The sequence below is a fragment of the Monodelphis domestica genome, chromosome 8, assembly GCF_027887165.1.
Source record: "Monodelphis domestica isolate mMonDom1 chromosome 8, mMonDom1.pri, whole genome shotgun sequence".
Lineage (NCBI taxonomy): Eukaryota > Metazoa > Chordata > Mammalia > Didelphimorphia > Didelphidae > Monodelphis > Monodelphis domestica.
In genome coordinates, this window is record NC_077234.1 from 249,350,250 (window position 1) to 249,365,928 (window position 15,679).

General features: G+C 39.1%; 1 long non-coding RNA gene across 1 annotated transcript in view; it reads left to right on the plus strand.

The window, feature by feature from the left end:
- LOC103100621 (uncharacterized) overlaps window positions 1–12,307 on the plus strand; it is a 33,406-nt gene extending 21,099 nt beyond the window's left edge. Inside the window, exon 5 of the long non-coding RNA XR_001624047.2 lies at window positions 11,194–12,307. This is a non-coding gene — a long non-coding RNA (uncharacterized LOC103100621). The remainder of the gene's footprint in view (window positions 1–11,193) is intronic.
- The last annotated feature ends 3,372 nt before the right edge of the window (window positions 12,308–15,679 follow it).

Here is a 15,679-nt window from a genome sequence, read left to right on the forward strand (position 1 = left end):
TTTGGACCAAAAAGAAGGATGTGACTGGTGAAGTGAAATGACAGGAATTTTGGAAGAGAATGAATGTCCATTTATTCTTATAAATCAAGATAAATGAGGATGGAAATATTAGACGTAGATTGACATGTGCCCTGCCTTAAAGTACTTAAAGACAAACTAGGCATGGCCACTAAGGTTTTTCAGATAATGAGGGATAGGAAGAATTCAATAATTAAATTCTGATAATAGACACATCATTCTAAAAAGAAAAAAAAATAAAATGAAATGTTGTTAGATGGTACACATTTATAAAGGGCATTCAAATGACAGAAAGAAGAATTTTCCAGTGACTGTATAATTCCATCAAGGGATAGAACAAACAAATATTAGTGGACTTTTAAAAAATTATGTTGAAGACAAAAAGTCCAAAAATAGAAAAGTTCACTAACTGAGTGGATAAAAAAAAAAATAACAGATGATGGTCAAAAGTCAGAAGTAATGTGTTTTTGTTTTCTCGACCAAGGAAAATGATAATGGGAAGAACATGACAAAAATATTTAATAAGATATTAAAAAAAGATGATTAAAGAAATTGGAGAATACCTGATTATGCTAAATTAACTAAATTAACCTGATTATGATAAACTCTATCCCAGATTATTGAAAGAATATAAATTTGATTGCTATGATTTTATATTTAATAATTAATGAGAAATGAGTAAGATATAAGAGGAATGAAATCAGACCAACACTGTACTAATTTTCAAAATTAATAAAATAATACAAGCTAACCTTCTAAAGTATTTTTTTAAACCCTTAACTTCTGTCTTAGAATCAATACTATGTGTTCGTTCCAAGGCAGAAGAATGGTAAGGGCTAGGCAATGGGGGTTAAGTGACTTGCCCAGGGTCACACAGCTGGGAAGTGTCTGAGGGCAGATTTGAACCTAGGACCTCCCATCTCTAGGCCTGGCTCTCAGCTGCCCCCTAAGGCATATTTTTAAAAAGATGGTTTACTTCCACTTCTGTGAGCTAAGATGGCAGAGTAAGGAGTGCTCTGGGCTTGCCAAACCTACCTCTAAATAATCCCAAAAAACAAAACCTCCTCAAAACAAATCCTGGAGCAACAGAACCAGCAGAAACAGATGGGTGAAGCAGTGCTCCAGTTCAGAACAGTGTAGAGGGACTGCAAAAATGGCCCATGTGGTCCAGCATCACAGGGCAGAATTCAGGTGTGATCCAGTACAAATGGCAGGAGGAGAAGCATAATTAGGTTCAATCCAGTCTCAGCTGGATAAAGAGAAAAGCAACTTGATACAGTGCAGGCGGCAGTGGGATGAGCCCAACTCGGTCCAGCCACAGTGTGAGATCTCTAGGAAAGAATTCTAACCTTTTTATCAGTGATTTGGATTAAGATTTATTATTATATTAAGAATAATGTTTCAGAATTATAAATATCCTCTTTCCATGTAGAAATACAAACATTTGGAAATTGAGTCCCTTAAATTTTCTCTTTCTTATTTACCATTTTAGACTTCTTTTGGGTCTTATGTTTGGACTTCAAATTTTTATTATACATCATCAAAATTTAAAAATAGGAATAGCAATCATGATAGCAGACAAAGCTAAAGTAAAAACTGATCTGATTAAAAGAAATAAGGACTGAAATTACATCTTGCTAAAAGGTACTATAAGCAATTAAATAATATCAATACTAAACATTTATGAACCAAATGGTATAGCATTCAGATTTTTAAAAGAGAAACTATTGGAGCTGAAGGAGGAAATAGATAGTGAAACTATACCAGTAGGGGACCTCAACCTTCCCCTATCAGAATTAGATAAATCAGACCAAAAAAATAAATAAATAAGAAAGAAGTAAGAGAAGTGAATGAAGCATTAGAAAAAATATTTAATAGATATTTGGAGAAAATGAAATAGGAATAAAAAGGAATATACCGACTTTTAAGGAACATGCTACATATTCAAAGATCAAGGGCAACTGGATGGCTCAATGGCTTGAGAGTCAGGTCTAGAGATGGGAGGTCCTAGGTTCAAATCTGGCCTCAGACACTTCCCAGCTGTGTGACCCTGGACAAGTCACTTAACCCCCATTGCCTCGCCCTTACCACTCTTCTGCCTTGGAGCCAATATGCAGTATTGACTCTAAGATGGAAGGTAAGGGTTTAAAAAAAAAAAGATCAACCATGTACTAGGGCATGAAAACATTGCAAACAAATGCAGAAAAACAGAAATAATAAATGAAACTTTTTCAGATCATAGCATGATAAAAATCATAATTAATAAGGGTTCATGGAGAGGGAAATTTTAATTATATTTAATTAATTAATTTAGAATATTTTTCCATGGTTACATGATTCATATTCTTTCTCTCCCCTCCCATAGTCAATGAGTAATTACACTGGGTTTTACATGTGTCATTGATCAAGACTTATTTCCATATTATAAATATTTGCAATAGAGTGATCATTTAGAGTCAGTCCACATTCCCAATCCTAAACCTATCAAGCCATGTGATCAAGAAGTTGTTTTTCTTCTATTTTTCTACTGCCACAGTTCTTTCTCTGGATGTGGATAGCGCTCTTTCTCATAAGTCCCTCAGAATCATCCTGGATCATTGCATTGCTGCTAGTAGAGAAGTCAGTTACATTCGATTGTGCTACAATGTATCCATCTCTGTGTATAATGTTCTCCTGGTTCTGCTCCTCTCGCTCTGCATCACTTCCTGGAGGTTGTTCCAGTTCACATGGAATTCCTCCACTTCATTTTTTCTTTGAGCACAATAGTATTCCATCACCAACAGATACCATAATTTGTTCAGTCATTCACCAATTGAAGGGCATCCCCTCATTTTCCAATTTTTTGCACCACAAAGAGCGCAGCTATGAATATTCTTGTACAGATCTTTTTCCTTATTATCTTGTTAGGATGCAAACCCAGCATTTCTATGGCTGGATCAAAGGGCAGGCAATCCTTTAAAGCCCTTTGAGCATAGTTCCAAATTGCCTTCCAAAATGGTTGGATCAATTCACAACTCTACCAACAATACATTAATGTCCCAATTTTGCCACATCCTCCCAACATTAATTACTTTCCTTTGCTGTCATGTTAACCAATCTGCTAGTTGTGAGGTGCTACCTCATTGTTTTGATTTGCATTTCTCTGATTATAAGAGATTTAGAACATATTTTCATGTTTATTGATAGTTTTGATTTCTTTATCCAAAAATTTCCTATTCATGTCCCTTGCCCATTTATCAGTTGAGGAATGGCTTGATTTTTTGTACAATTGATTTAGCTCTTTAAATTTTAGTAATTAGACTTTTGTCAGAGTTTGGGTTATGAAGATTTCTTCCCAATTTGTTACTTTCCTTCTGATTTTGGCTGCATTGGGTTTTTTGGTACCTTTTGTCTATTCCACTAATCTACTCTTCTGTCTCATAGCCAATACCATATTGTTTTGATGACCACTGTTTTATAGTACAGTTTAATTTCTGGTACTGCTAGGTCCCCATCCTTCATATTTTTTTTTCATTATTTCCCTTGATATTCTTCATCTTTTGTTCTTCCAAATGAACTTTGTTAGAGTTTTTTTCTAATTTAGCAAAAGTTTTTTGGTAGTTTGATAGGTCTGGCACTGAATAAGTAAGTTAATTTGGATAGGATTGTCATTTTTATTATGTTAGCTCATCCTACCCATGAGCAATAAATTTTGGAAAATCATACTATTTAATTTCCAATTTTTTTATTTGCCCTGGATAGAGGCAGGTTCCAACTCAAGTTATTTAATTGAGCTCTTTCTCAGCTTCAGGAAAATGTTTCCTTCACCTCTCCTTCCCAAACTGGAAGACCTGTCAGTTGGAAACTAAATAACCTAATTCTTCTGATAGATAATATAAAGTATTTGGGAATCTATTTGTCAAGACAAATTTAGGAATATTATGTACATAATTACAAAACACTTTTCATACAAATAAAATTAGATGTAAAAAACTGGAAAAACATTCATTGTTTATGGATAGGATGAGCTAATATAATAAAAATGACAATCCTACCCAAATTAATCTACTTATTCAGTACCATACCTATTAAACTACCAAGAAAAATTTTTATAGAAATAGAAAAATTACAAAAAAGTTCATTTGGAAGAACAAAAGATCAAGAATATCAAGGGAACTAATGAAAAAATGGAAAGGATGGAAACCTAGCAGTACCAGATCTTAAACTGTAATACAAAGCAGTAATCATCAAAACAATATGGTACTGGCTAATAGACAGAAGGGTGGATTAATGGAATAGACTAGAGGGAAATGACCTCAGCAAGGTAGTGTTAGTAAAACCCAGAGATCCCGGATTTGGGGGGGAAAAAACTTCCCATTGGACAAAAACTTCAGGAATAAGTGGAAAACAGTATGGGAAAAATTGAGTTTAGATCAACATCTCACATCCTAAACCAAGATAAATTCAAAATAGGTAAATGAATTAAATATGAAGAGTGAAATCATAACTAAATCAGGTTAACATAGAATAGTATACTGCTCTGATCTGTGGGAAAGGAAGGAATTTAAGACCAAGCAAGAGATAGAGGACAATACATAATGTAAAATGAATAATTTTGATCATATTAACTTTAAAAGGTTTTGTAAAAGCTGATGTAACCAAAACTAGAAAGGAAGCAACAAACTGGGGGAAAAAATTATAACAAAAATTAGGCCTAATTTCCCAAATATATCGAAGCAGCTGGCAAATTCACATTCACCATGCCGCCACCACCTTTGCCAAATATATAAGGAACTAAGTCAAATGTACAACAAATCAAGCCATTCCCCAATTGACAAATTGGGGTTTTCAGATGAAGAAATCAAAACTACCAATAATCACATGAAAAAAAATGTTCTAAATCCCTACTGATTAAAGAAATGCAAATCAAAACAACTCTGAGGTACCACCTTATACCTAGTAGATTGGCTAACATGACAGTAAAAGAAAGTAATAAATGTTGAAGGGGATGTGGCAAAATTGGGACACTAATGCATTGCTGGTGGAGTTGTGAATTGAACCAACCATTCTGGAAGACAATTTGGAATTATACCCAAAGGGATTTAAAAAATTGCAAGCTCTTTAATTCAGCAATAACGCTACTGGATTTGTATCCCAAAGAGTTAAAAAAAAATGTTTGTACAAAAATATTCATAGTTGTGCTTTTTGTAGTGACAAAAAATTGGAAAAGGAGGGGGTGTCCCTCGACTGGGGAATGGCTAAACAAATTGTGGTATCTGATGGTGATGGAATACTATTGTGCTCTAAGTAATCATGAACTGCTTGATTTCAATATGAACTCAAAAGACCTCCATGAACTGATGCAGAGTGAAAGGAGTAGAACCAGGAGGACATTGTACACAGAGACTGATACATTGTGGAATAATCAAATGTAGACTCTGCTACTTATAACAATGCAATGGTCAAGAACAATCCCATGGAATTTATGAAAAAAGAATGCTGTCCACATCTAGAAAAAGAATTATGGAAGTAGACACACAGAAGGAAAATATGTGATTTATCACTTAGATAGATTTGGGGTTGTGGTTTTTAAAAGATGACTATTACAAATATGAATAATAGGGAAATAGGTTTTGAATAATAAGACATGTATAAACCAGTGGAATTGCTTGTCAACTCCAGTAGGGGGAGAGGAAAGAGGAGAGAGAGAGAACATGAATCATGTAACCATGTAACCATGTAACTATGTAACCACGGGAAAATATTCTAAAAAATAAAATCAAATAATGTGAGAAAAAAAGAAGTGCTTGTTCAGTTAGTTGTTGGTTGGTTATTGTTCTTTATACTAAAAAAGGACCAAGATGGCACCACTATATATCAGAGACCATTTACAGTGTATCTGACTGTGACTGATTGAATCAATATAAGCTCTGAAAGCTCTATCACAGATGGGCACAAATAGTGTGTGTGAATATTTGGAAAGAAAACATCTAAATTTGTGTCTCACTTTTTTTTTAATCTTTTGTTTTAGAATTGATACAAAGAATCGATTCTACAACAGAAGAGTGATAAAGGCTAGGAAATTAGGGGCAAGTGACCTGCCTTAGATGACACATTTAGGAAGTGTATGAGGCCAGATTTGAACCTATGATGTCCCATTTCCAGGCCCGGCAACCCATCCACTGAACCACATAGATGCCTACATGTGTTTCTTGATGTTACTGCAATTCTGCTTTGTTCACAAAGCACAGCATCTTCTTTGATGTGAACACTCCATGCAAGACAATCCTGTCCCAATGTCTTGCTTTCTCTAACCTCCATATGAGAGATTGCCTTCGGTGAGTTTCCTCTAAAATAGCTTTTTAGGGAAAAAAATAAATTAAAAAATAAATAAAATAAAATAAAATAGCCTTTTAGGCAAATAGATGTTTAGCATTCAAACAACATGGCCAGGTCATCAAAGTTGCACTCCAGTAGAGTTTGACTGCTTGGAAGTTCCACTTGAGAAAGAGCCTCAGAGTCCAGTACATTATCTTCCCAGGTGACCTTCCTAAGACAGTTCCAATGGAAGTGATTCAATTTCCTGGCATGGCAGTGGGACAATCTCCAGGTTTCACAGGCACACAGCACAATGGTTCTGGTGGGGAACCTAATACCTTTTCTCTCCCACACTTTGCTTCCGAGTCTCCAGAATGCTGAGCTAGCTCTGGCAAAACATGCATCAGCTTTGTAATCGATATGAACATTCCTGGAAAACATACTGCCAGTGTAAGTGAACTTCTCCACAGCATTCAGGGAAAACATAACATTCTTTCACATATTCAATCAAAGAAACATTAGTCAGGTTTTTGTTTTTTTTTTCTCTATTGTTTCTAGATTTTTTTGTAGCATTTGGGGGAACTCCACAAAGGATACCGGGATCCCCTAAACATTTCTGCCTCAGGTTCTAGATATGCTCATGAGCCTTCCTCCACATAATCACTCCATCATAGGAGATTCCGTTTATGGTTTGCTGGTCAATTGGCAGGCATGACTAATTAAAAGGAAAGACCTTTAATGATATAACATAATAAGAAAAGTAGCCATAAAACATTTTTCTCATAAGTCGGGCTTCTTTTCCACAAATACATAACCAATATGAAAGATTAAAATATTTAAGGCTTACATTTAGATAGGCACATATACAGGGAACAAGTCATCTGTTTCTTCTTTCTTCCTGCTTGTTTCTTACAGCCTTAACTAAAATGAACATTTTTCTCTCCAAAAAGAAAGTTCTTGACTGAGGTATCAGAGCAAAAGGCACTTCCTTTAATAGTGCCATCAAGATTCAGTCTATTTTTTTCACCTCTATTTCTTAGTCACCAAGAATAAGACCTCTCTCGGGAGGCTTCTGACTTAGGGTCAGAAATACTCTATTACTTCTTGTTTCATTTTTTAATGTTCAAACTACACAGCGTTAGCACCTATTTTAGAGGCTGCAGTCCTAATAAACCACTAACAGTTAGGGTTCAGGAATCACATTTTCTCCACCTCAAATACTTTCTCTCTCACATGCAAACGAGTGAGAAAGGGTTAAATCATGAAACGAAGCCTAAGTTCAAGGTCATTGTCCTTTCTGGAGCAAATCACAGCCCTAGACAATTATATATGTATACAAATACATATAAATGCACAGATTTGTGTAGGTATATCTACATGCAGTTACTTAAACATGAAGGTTAAATAGCTGGGCTAAGTATACTATTTTCATGAAAGTATTGGAGTTGATGTGAAAGTTCTCAAATTTCTCTGCCAAGTGAGACAGGTAAACAATTAAGCAATTATCTTTTCTCTGTTCTGAAATGGATAACCATAAGTTATACTGCTGGCATCTCAATTGATAATTCTTATACTAACCCAAAAGGTGTGAACAGCACAAGTTTTCATTATCTTTTTGGAAAACGCAGCAGATCATCGATAGTCTGGCTACAAGAGACACATTTACAATAACTATTACTAAAGTTACTGTAAAATATTGTTTTCATACTTAAATGATACAAGTAGAAAAACAAATCATTTTGTGATTCATTGAAATGTCATACGAAAAATGATCTGATTTTTCAAATACATGATTTCTAGCTCTTAAATGTGTCACAGTTATGGACATTTGTGAATTGAGAGAAAAATTTAATGATCTTTTTAAAAGACTAAAGTAGAATTTGGTTTCTAGTTCTTATAAATATGATGTCAGTGTTTTCCATTCTATTTTCAAAAATGAAAGACATGTATAAATCAATGCTGGAAAGTTGCCCCAGATTTTAGGGGGGCAAAGAGAAGGGATAGTGGAGTCCAGACCTATGATATTATTGTTGATGTAGGGAACTTCAATGAAGGGACTCCCTCTCCCAATACAAATTGGTACCTAGCTGGTAACTCAGTCTTATAGTGCTGCCTGGAATCAAGGGGAGCTTAATTGACTTGCACAGAGTCAACATCTACTTGAAACCAGGCTGCTCTCTCTCTCTCTCTCTCTGGTTTTTTTTCAATGTGGCAATGACTGATTTATTTTATTTTTTTTTTTTTAAGTTTTATTTCATTAGTCAATTTAGAACATTATTCCTTGGTCACAAGAATAATATTCTTTCCCTCCCCTGCTCCACCCCCTTCCAGTAACCAACATACAATTCCACTGGGTTTTACATGTATCTTTGGTCAAAAACTTTTTTTCATGCTGTTGATGTTTACTCTAGGATAATCATTTAGGGTCTACATCCCCAATCATATCCCCATCAACCCATGTAATCAAGTAGTTGTTTTTCTTCTGTGTTTCTATTTCCACAGTTTTTCCTCTGGATGTGGATAGTGTTCTTTCTTATAGATCCCTCTGGGTTGTTCAGGATCACTGCATTGGCACTAATGGAGAAGTCTATTACATTCGATTGTACCACAGTACAAACTCCTGGTTCTACTCCTCTCAGTCTGCATCAAGTCCTGGAGGTTGTTCCAGTTCGCATGAGATTCCTCCAGTTCATTATTCCTTTGAGCACAATACTATTCCATCCCCAGCATATACCACAATTTGTTCAGCCATTCCCCAATTGAAGGGCATCCCCTCATTTTCCAATTTTTGGCCACCACAAAGAGCACAGCTATGAATATTCTTGTACAAGTCTTTTTCCTTATTATCTCTTTGGGGTACAGACCCAGCAGTGCTGTGGCTGGATCAAAGGGCAGACAGTCTTTTATCGCCCTTTGGGCATAGTTTCAAATTGCCCTCTAGAATGGTTGGATCAATTCACAACTCCAATAGCAATGAATTTGCCACATCCCCTCCAGCATTCATTACTTTCCTTGCTGTCATGTTAGCCAATCTGCTAGGTGTGAGGTGATACCTCAGAGTTGTTTTGATTTGCATCTCTCTGATTATAAGAGATTTAGAACACTTTTTCATGTCATTATTAATACTTTTCATTTCTTTATCTGAAAATTGCCTATTCATGTCCCTTGCCCATTTATCAATTGGAGAATGGTTTGATTTTTTTGTATAATTGATTTAGCTCTTTGTAAATTTGAGTAATTAGATCTTTGTCAGAAATTTTTGTTTTGAAGATTGTTTCCCAATTTGTTGCTTCCCTTCTAATTTTGGTTGCATTGGTTTTCTTTGTACAAAAACTTTTTAATTTGATGTAATCAAAATTATTGATTTTACATTTTGTGATTTTTTTTCTAACTCTTGCTTGGTTTTGAAATCTTTCCTTTCCCAAAGATCTGACATGTATACTAGTCTGTATTCCCCTAATTTACTTATAGTTTCCTTCTTTATTTTCAAATCATTCACCCATTCTGAGTTTGTCTTGGTGTAGGGTATGAGGTGTTGATCCAAACCTAATCTCTCCCCCACTGTCTTCCAATTTTCCCAGCAGTTTTTATCAAATAGTGGATTTTTGTCCCAAAAGCTGGGGGCTTTAGTTTTGTCATAGACTGTCTTGCTGAGGTCACTTACCCCAAGTCTATTCCACTGATCCTCCTTTCTGTCTCTTAGATAGTACTATATTATTTTGATGACCACTGCTTTATAGTATAGTTTGAGATCTGGTACCGCAAGACCAGATCTGTAAAATATCTGGCAAAGGAAATGGCCAACCACTCCAGTAACCTTGCCAAAAAAATCCCAAATGGGGTAATGAAGAATTGAACATAACTGAAAAACAAATCAATAATTCTCTGGGTCAGGCATGTACAAGTGGGATGATAGTCTTCATCTGCTATTCACCTCCAAAGAGAACTAATAAATTGAGTGGATATTGAAACACAGTTCCAAAAAATATCCTTATTCTTCTTGCCTTTTTTTGTAACATGACTCATAAATGTTTTGTACGACTTCATTTATTTAAAAAAGGTGCATAGTAGATACATGGATTCACTGATAATGCCCAGGAACGAGCTTAAGAGTACTATTAAAAATATTCTTTGTTAGGTCTGACCCTGGTCAGTCCAGTGTTTTCTGGCTTTGGACTGAAATGAAATGAGACATTCATATGCTATATAACAAACACAGAAATGAAAATTTTATGTACTATGATTTAGCTGAATGTAATGTCCCTTGATTATCCATTTTCCACGGTGCCACCACTTAGAAGGGTTTGTTGATGCACACAACATCAGGGAGTTCATCAAACTGAGATGTGCTGGATCCTCATAGATTACTTTTTATGTCAACAAATCATGATTTAGGCTCTTGGACAAATTATCAAAAATTTTCCCTTTTTTAGGGAAAAATCAATCTAACTTTTGCTTGTCCAACCACTAATTTCAGTCGTAAAATCCAGTCTTATTGTGAAGGAAGAGATTTCCTAGGTAATATGAAATCCTACAATTGTTCCCTTTATCCAGAGAAGGGAGATTTCTTGAGCAAGATCAACCTAGGGAGTTACCTCAAAAGTTATCTCAAAAGTTACCCTAGATATGAAAGTTTAGTGACCCTTCCTTTTTTCAGGGAACTTCTTAAGTAACATAAAAAAGATTATTTATTGGGTCTCTCACAGCTGGAGAAGTAAGGTTCTAAAGACACATATGGGAGGAGGGGGGGAACCTTGGCTTTGCTCCTCTCTATTACCTCTTTTCTATTTCTGTTCTATGTCTACTGGGCAGATCTGATTGGATCAAGGTTGCCTCTCCAACAACTCAAAAGCATGTTTTGTTTTTTTTTCCTTTCAGGTAAATTCCCAAATCACAGGATGGCAAGATGATGACACTAAGACTGGAGCAACATGGCAGAGAAGGGACACTAAGACTATGTAGGATCTTGTGGTAAAGAAGGATATACCAGAATGCCAAAGTGGTATTTCAATGACAACCCCAAGTTTAGTTCCCTTGTGAGATCAGTTCAGAGACAGGTGGCACTAATTCTTGAGGATACTGTCAACTTGAAATCTGGAGACCCCAAGTGTGCCCTTGTCCCATGAGAATTCACCCCAATGGCTCAGGGGTTTCAGAATTAAAGTCCTAGGTAATCCTAGTTTAGGTGGGGCTAGCTGCCAAGTGAATACTCTTTTTGGCTTAGTAGTTTCTCCCATTGTATCAAAGTCCTCTTCCAGGAAGTCCAGCCCTCCGCTGAGCTTTTCCCTTTTACATCCATTGTAAAGCATCAGCCTCTCCTTGATAATCCTGTCTTGGACTTCTCATTTCCTTGTAGCCATTGTAAAGCCAATCAATCATTCTTCCTGGTCCCCAGTTCCGCAGGAGGTATATAAGTTCCCCAAATTCTATTGTCCTCTAGAGAACTCATCTAATGTGGTGCATTCTCCCAGGGATACATTCCAGAGTCCCCAGGGAATAGGCCCTGTGTAGTTTTGGCACTGAGCTCTGCATAGGGGCCAATTACTGGACCTTTCCTTCTCCTGATTAAAGACTTGGTTTTTCTGACTACTTTAGTAGTTCGGTGTTTTTCCCAAGTTAACAATACAGAACTTTGGGAGAGTGGTATCACCAGAAAGGGATACAAAGTGGGTTAATAGCCATTAATCTCAAGCTCTTTGCATCTTTCTATGGGATAAAATAAAAATGTCTTTGTCCCAGATACCATTTATTACCTTATTTGCTTCTGTGGAGATGGAAGCAAAGGAAGGGAGATCCCCATTAACTGTATGTGGTAGTTTTCCCAGTGTTTTTAGGACTAACTGGAGACTTATTGATGTTTCAAGTCAATTTGTATGGCCTTATGTTAGATACCCAGGGCATGATAAAAAATGGAAAGAACAAATGAAAAGGAGGCAGGTGTGTTTATTTATCTCAGTCTGAGGAAGGCGGCAATAAGTACCGGCTTATTTAAGGCAGCCGTTGAACCTTCTTGTTGGTTTCTTCCGCCTGTTCCACTGAAGCAGTCTTCACATGCTGGGTGAGCAAAGCCCTGGTTCACCAGGGGTCGATGACCTGATGGCTACGCTTACGGGGTTTAGCCAGCCTGTAGAAGCCGTTGCCGGGGGTGTGGCCGCTGCCGCATGCGAGCAGCTACTGGGAGCCACAAGTGAGAGCTGGGTGTCAGGTGGGGGTCAGAGGCTGGAGAGCTGCCCTGGGAGGGCATGACAAGCCCTCCATACCAGAGATATTACTCCTCCCTGAGCACCCCATACACAGGAAGAGGGTGGACGGGGTCAGGATAGATGAGTGTGCACAAAGCTACTTGTGCATGAAGGAGATTTAAGTGAAAGAGTCGGTGCACAGAGACAGTCCCACTCTCTCGGCGTTGGAAGCCTGGGTCCAGTGGCATGAAAGTCGTTACACCTGGAGACTTCCTCAGCTGCATTGGATGGCCGTGTTGTCTTTTGTGCTCCATCACGCCCTGAGCACTCCACAGTGCTTTGCTGCGTTGCCATCTCAAATCAGCGAGAGAGTGGGACTGTCTCTGTGCATCGACTTTTCCACTTAAATCTCTTTCACGCACAAGTATCTTTGTGCACACTCATCTATTCCAACCCCGTCCACCCTCTTCAAGACCTGTGGCGATGGGGGAGTGATGACGCAACAGGTGGAGGTGACCACTGGCAGTTGTAGTCATGATCCTGCACGTAGGCGGCCCACGGACCAGTGGTCGCTCGGCCCTGTGGGCAGCAGGGACGTTCGGCAGCATCCTGGGCGACTGAGCAGCCCTCTCTAGGACAGCACGGCTCACCCTAATCAAGGGAGGGGACTAGAAAAGGTGTCCCAAACATTGTCTGCCCTACAAACATCCGGTCAGCTCACCGCGGCTGGCGGGTCATCCCCTTAAGCGGTCAAAACCAAAGAAAACAAAACACAAAGAAACTCCTACTAGGAGCCTGGAACATCAGGACATTACTTGACAGAGAGAACACCCCAAGACCTGAGAGAAGAACAGCTCTAATCGGTAAAGAACTGGCACAATATAACATCGACATCGCAGCCTTAAGTGAAACACGCTTACCAGAAGAGGGATCACTCAGCGAACCCACCACTGGATACACCTTTTTCTGGAAAGGCAGAGCCTCAAATGAAGACAGAGTCCACGGTGTTGGCCTGGCCATCAAGACCAGTTTGCTCAAACAGCTGCCAGACTTGCCTGTGGGCATCAGCGAGAGGCTCATGAAGATCTGTTTGCCTCTCAGCAAAGACCGGTATGCCACAATCATCAGCGCATATGCCCCAACACTGACCAGCACAGAGGAGACCATCGAGCAGTTCTACTCTGACCTGAGTGCTGTCCTGCACTCAGTGCCCACCAATGACAAGCTGATACTACTGGGAGATTTCAACGCCCACTTTGGCCAGGACCATGAAAGATGGAAAGGAGTGCTCGGCAAACACGGCGTGGGTAAAATGAACAACAACGGCCTACTGCTACTCAGCAAATGCTCAGAGTTTGAACTCACCATCACGAACACTGTGTTCAGAATGGCGAACAAATATAAAACAACGTGGATGCACCCGCGATCAAAACAGTGGCATCTCATTGACTACATCATTGTACACCGGCAAGACATCCAGGATGTAAAGATCACCAGAGCCATGAGAGGAGCTGAATGCTGGACAGACAGATTGATTAGAGCAACTCTTCAAATGCGCATTGTGCCTCACCATCCAAAACGCGCCCAGACAGTTCACGCATTTTACAACATGAGTCGTCTTAGAGATCCATCTTATTTGCAAACATTCCAGTCCTGCCTGGACAACAAGCTATCTGCCAAGGGACCACTCACTGGAAGCTCAACCGAGAAATGGAACCAGTTCAGAGACGCAGTGAAGGAAACATCAAAGGCAGTCCTAGGCCCCAAACAATGCAACCACCAGGACTCATTCAATGAGAACAACACTGCTATTGAAGACCTGTTGAGCAAAAAGAACAAAGCCTTTATGGAATGGCAAAATAACCCAGACTCTGCTCCTAAAAAGGACAGATTCAAGTCTCTCCAAGCCACGGCACAGTGTGATATCAGGAAGATGCAAGACCAATGGTGGGAAAAAAAGGCAGAAGAAATCCAGTGGTTTGCTGATACAAAAAACTACAAACAATTTTTCAGTGCCCTCAAGACTGTCTATGGGCCATTGAAACCCACCACCACTCCCTTGCTATCCTCTGACGGTGACACTCTCGTAAAAGATAAAAAAGGCATCAGCAACAGGTGGAAAGAACACTTCAGTCAGTTTCTCAATTGACCCTCTTCAGTTGACCAAAGCACCCTTGACCAGATCCCACAAAACCGCACCATTGAACAACTTGACATCCCTCCTTCAACAGAGGAAGTCCAAAAAGCCATTCAACAAATGAGTGCAGGCAAGGCACCCGGTAAAGACGGGATCCCAACTGAGGTGTACAAGGCCTTCAATGGAAAGGAGCTCCAGGCATTCCACATAGTGCTGACCAGTATATGGGAAGAGGAAGACATGCCCCCAGAACTCAGAGATGCCTCCATCGTAGCCCTATACAAGAACAAAGGCTCACGAGCAGCCTGTGACAACTACAGAGGCATCTCACTACTCTCCACTGCTGGAAAGATCCTCGCCCGTGTTATACTCAACAGACTCCTGTCATCTGTCTCAGAACAGAACCTGCCTGAATCACAATGTGGCTTCCGACCAGATCACAGCACCATCGACATGGTCTTCGCGGTGAGGCAAATGCACGAAAAATGCCTTGAGCAGAACCTGAGTCTCTACATTGTCTTCATAGACCTGACAAAGGTGTTCGACACAGTGAACAGAGATGCATTGTGGGTGATCCTCAGCAAGCTCGGCTGCCCAGCAAAATTCGTCAAACTGATCCAGCTCTTTCATGTCGACATGACAGGGGAAGTCCTATCTGGTGGAGAGACTTCCGATCACTTCAACATTTCCAATGGCGTGAAACAACGCTGTGTCCTCGCTCTGGTACTATTCAACCTATTTTTCACCCAAGTATTACGACATGCTGTGATGGATCTAGACCTGGGCGTCTACATCAAATACCGACTGGATGGCTCACTATTCCACCTTCGCCGCCTGACTGCAAAAACAAAGACAACAGAGAGACTCATCCTGGAAGCTCTCTTCGCAGATGACTGTGCTCTCATGGCCCACCAAGAAAATCATCTCCAAACCATTGTGGACAGGTTCTCCACCACAACAAAACTGTTTGGCCTGACGATCAGCCTCAGCAAAACAGAGGTGCTGTTCCAACCTGCACCAGGGAGGCCAATGAACCAGCCGTGCA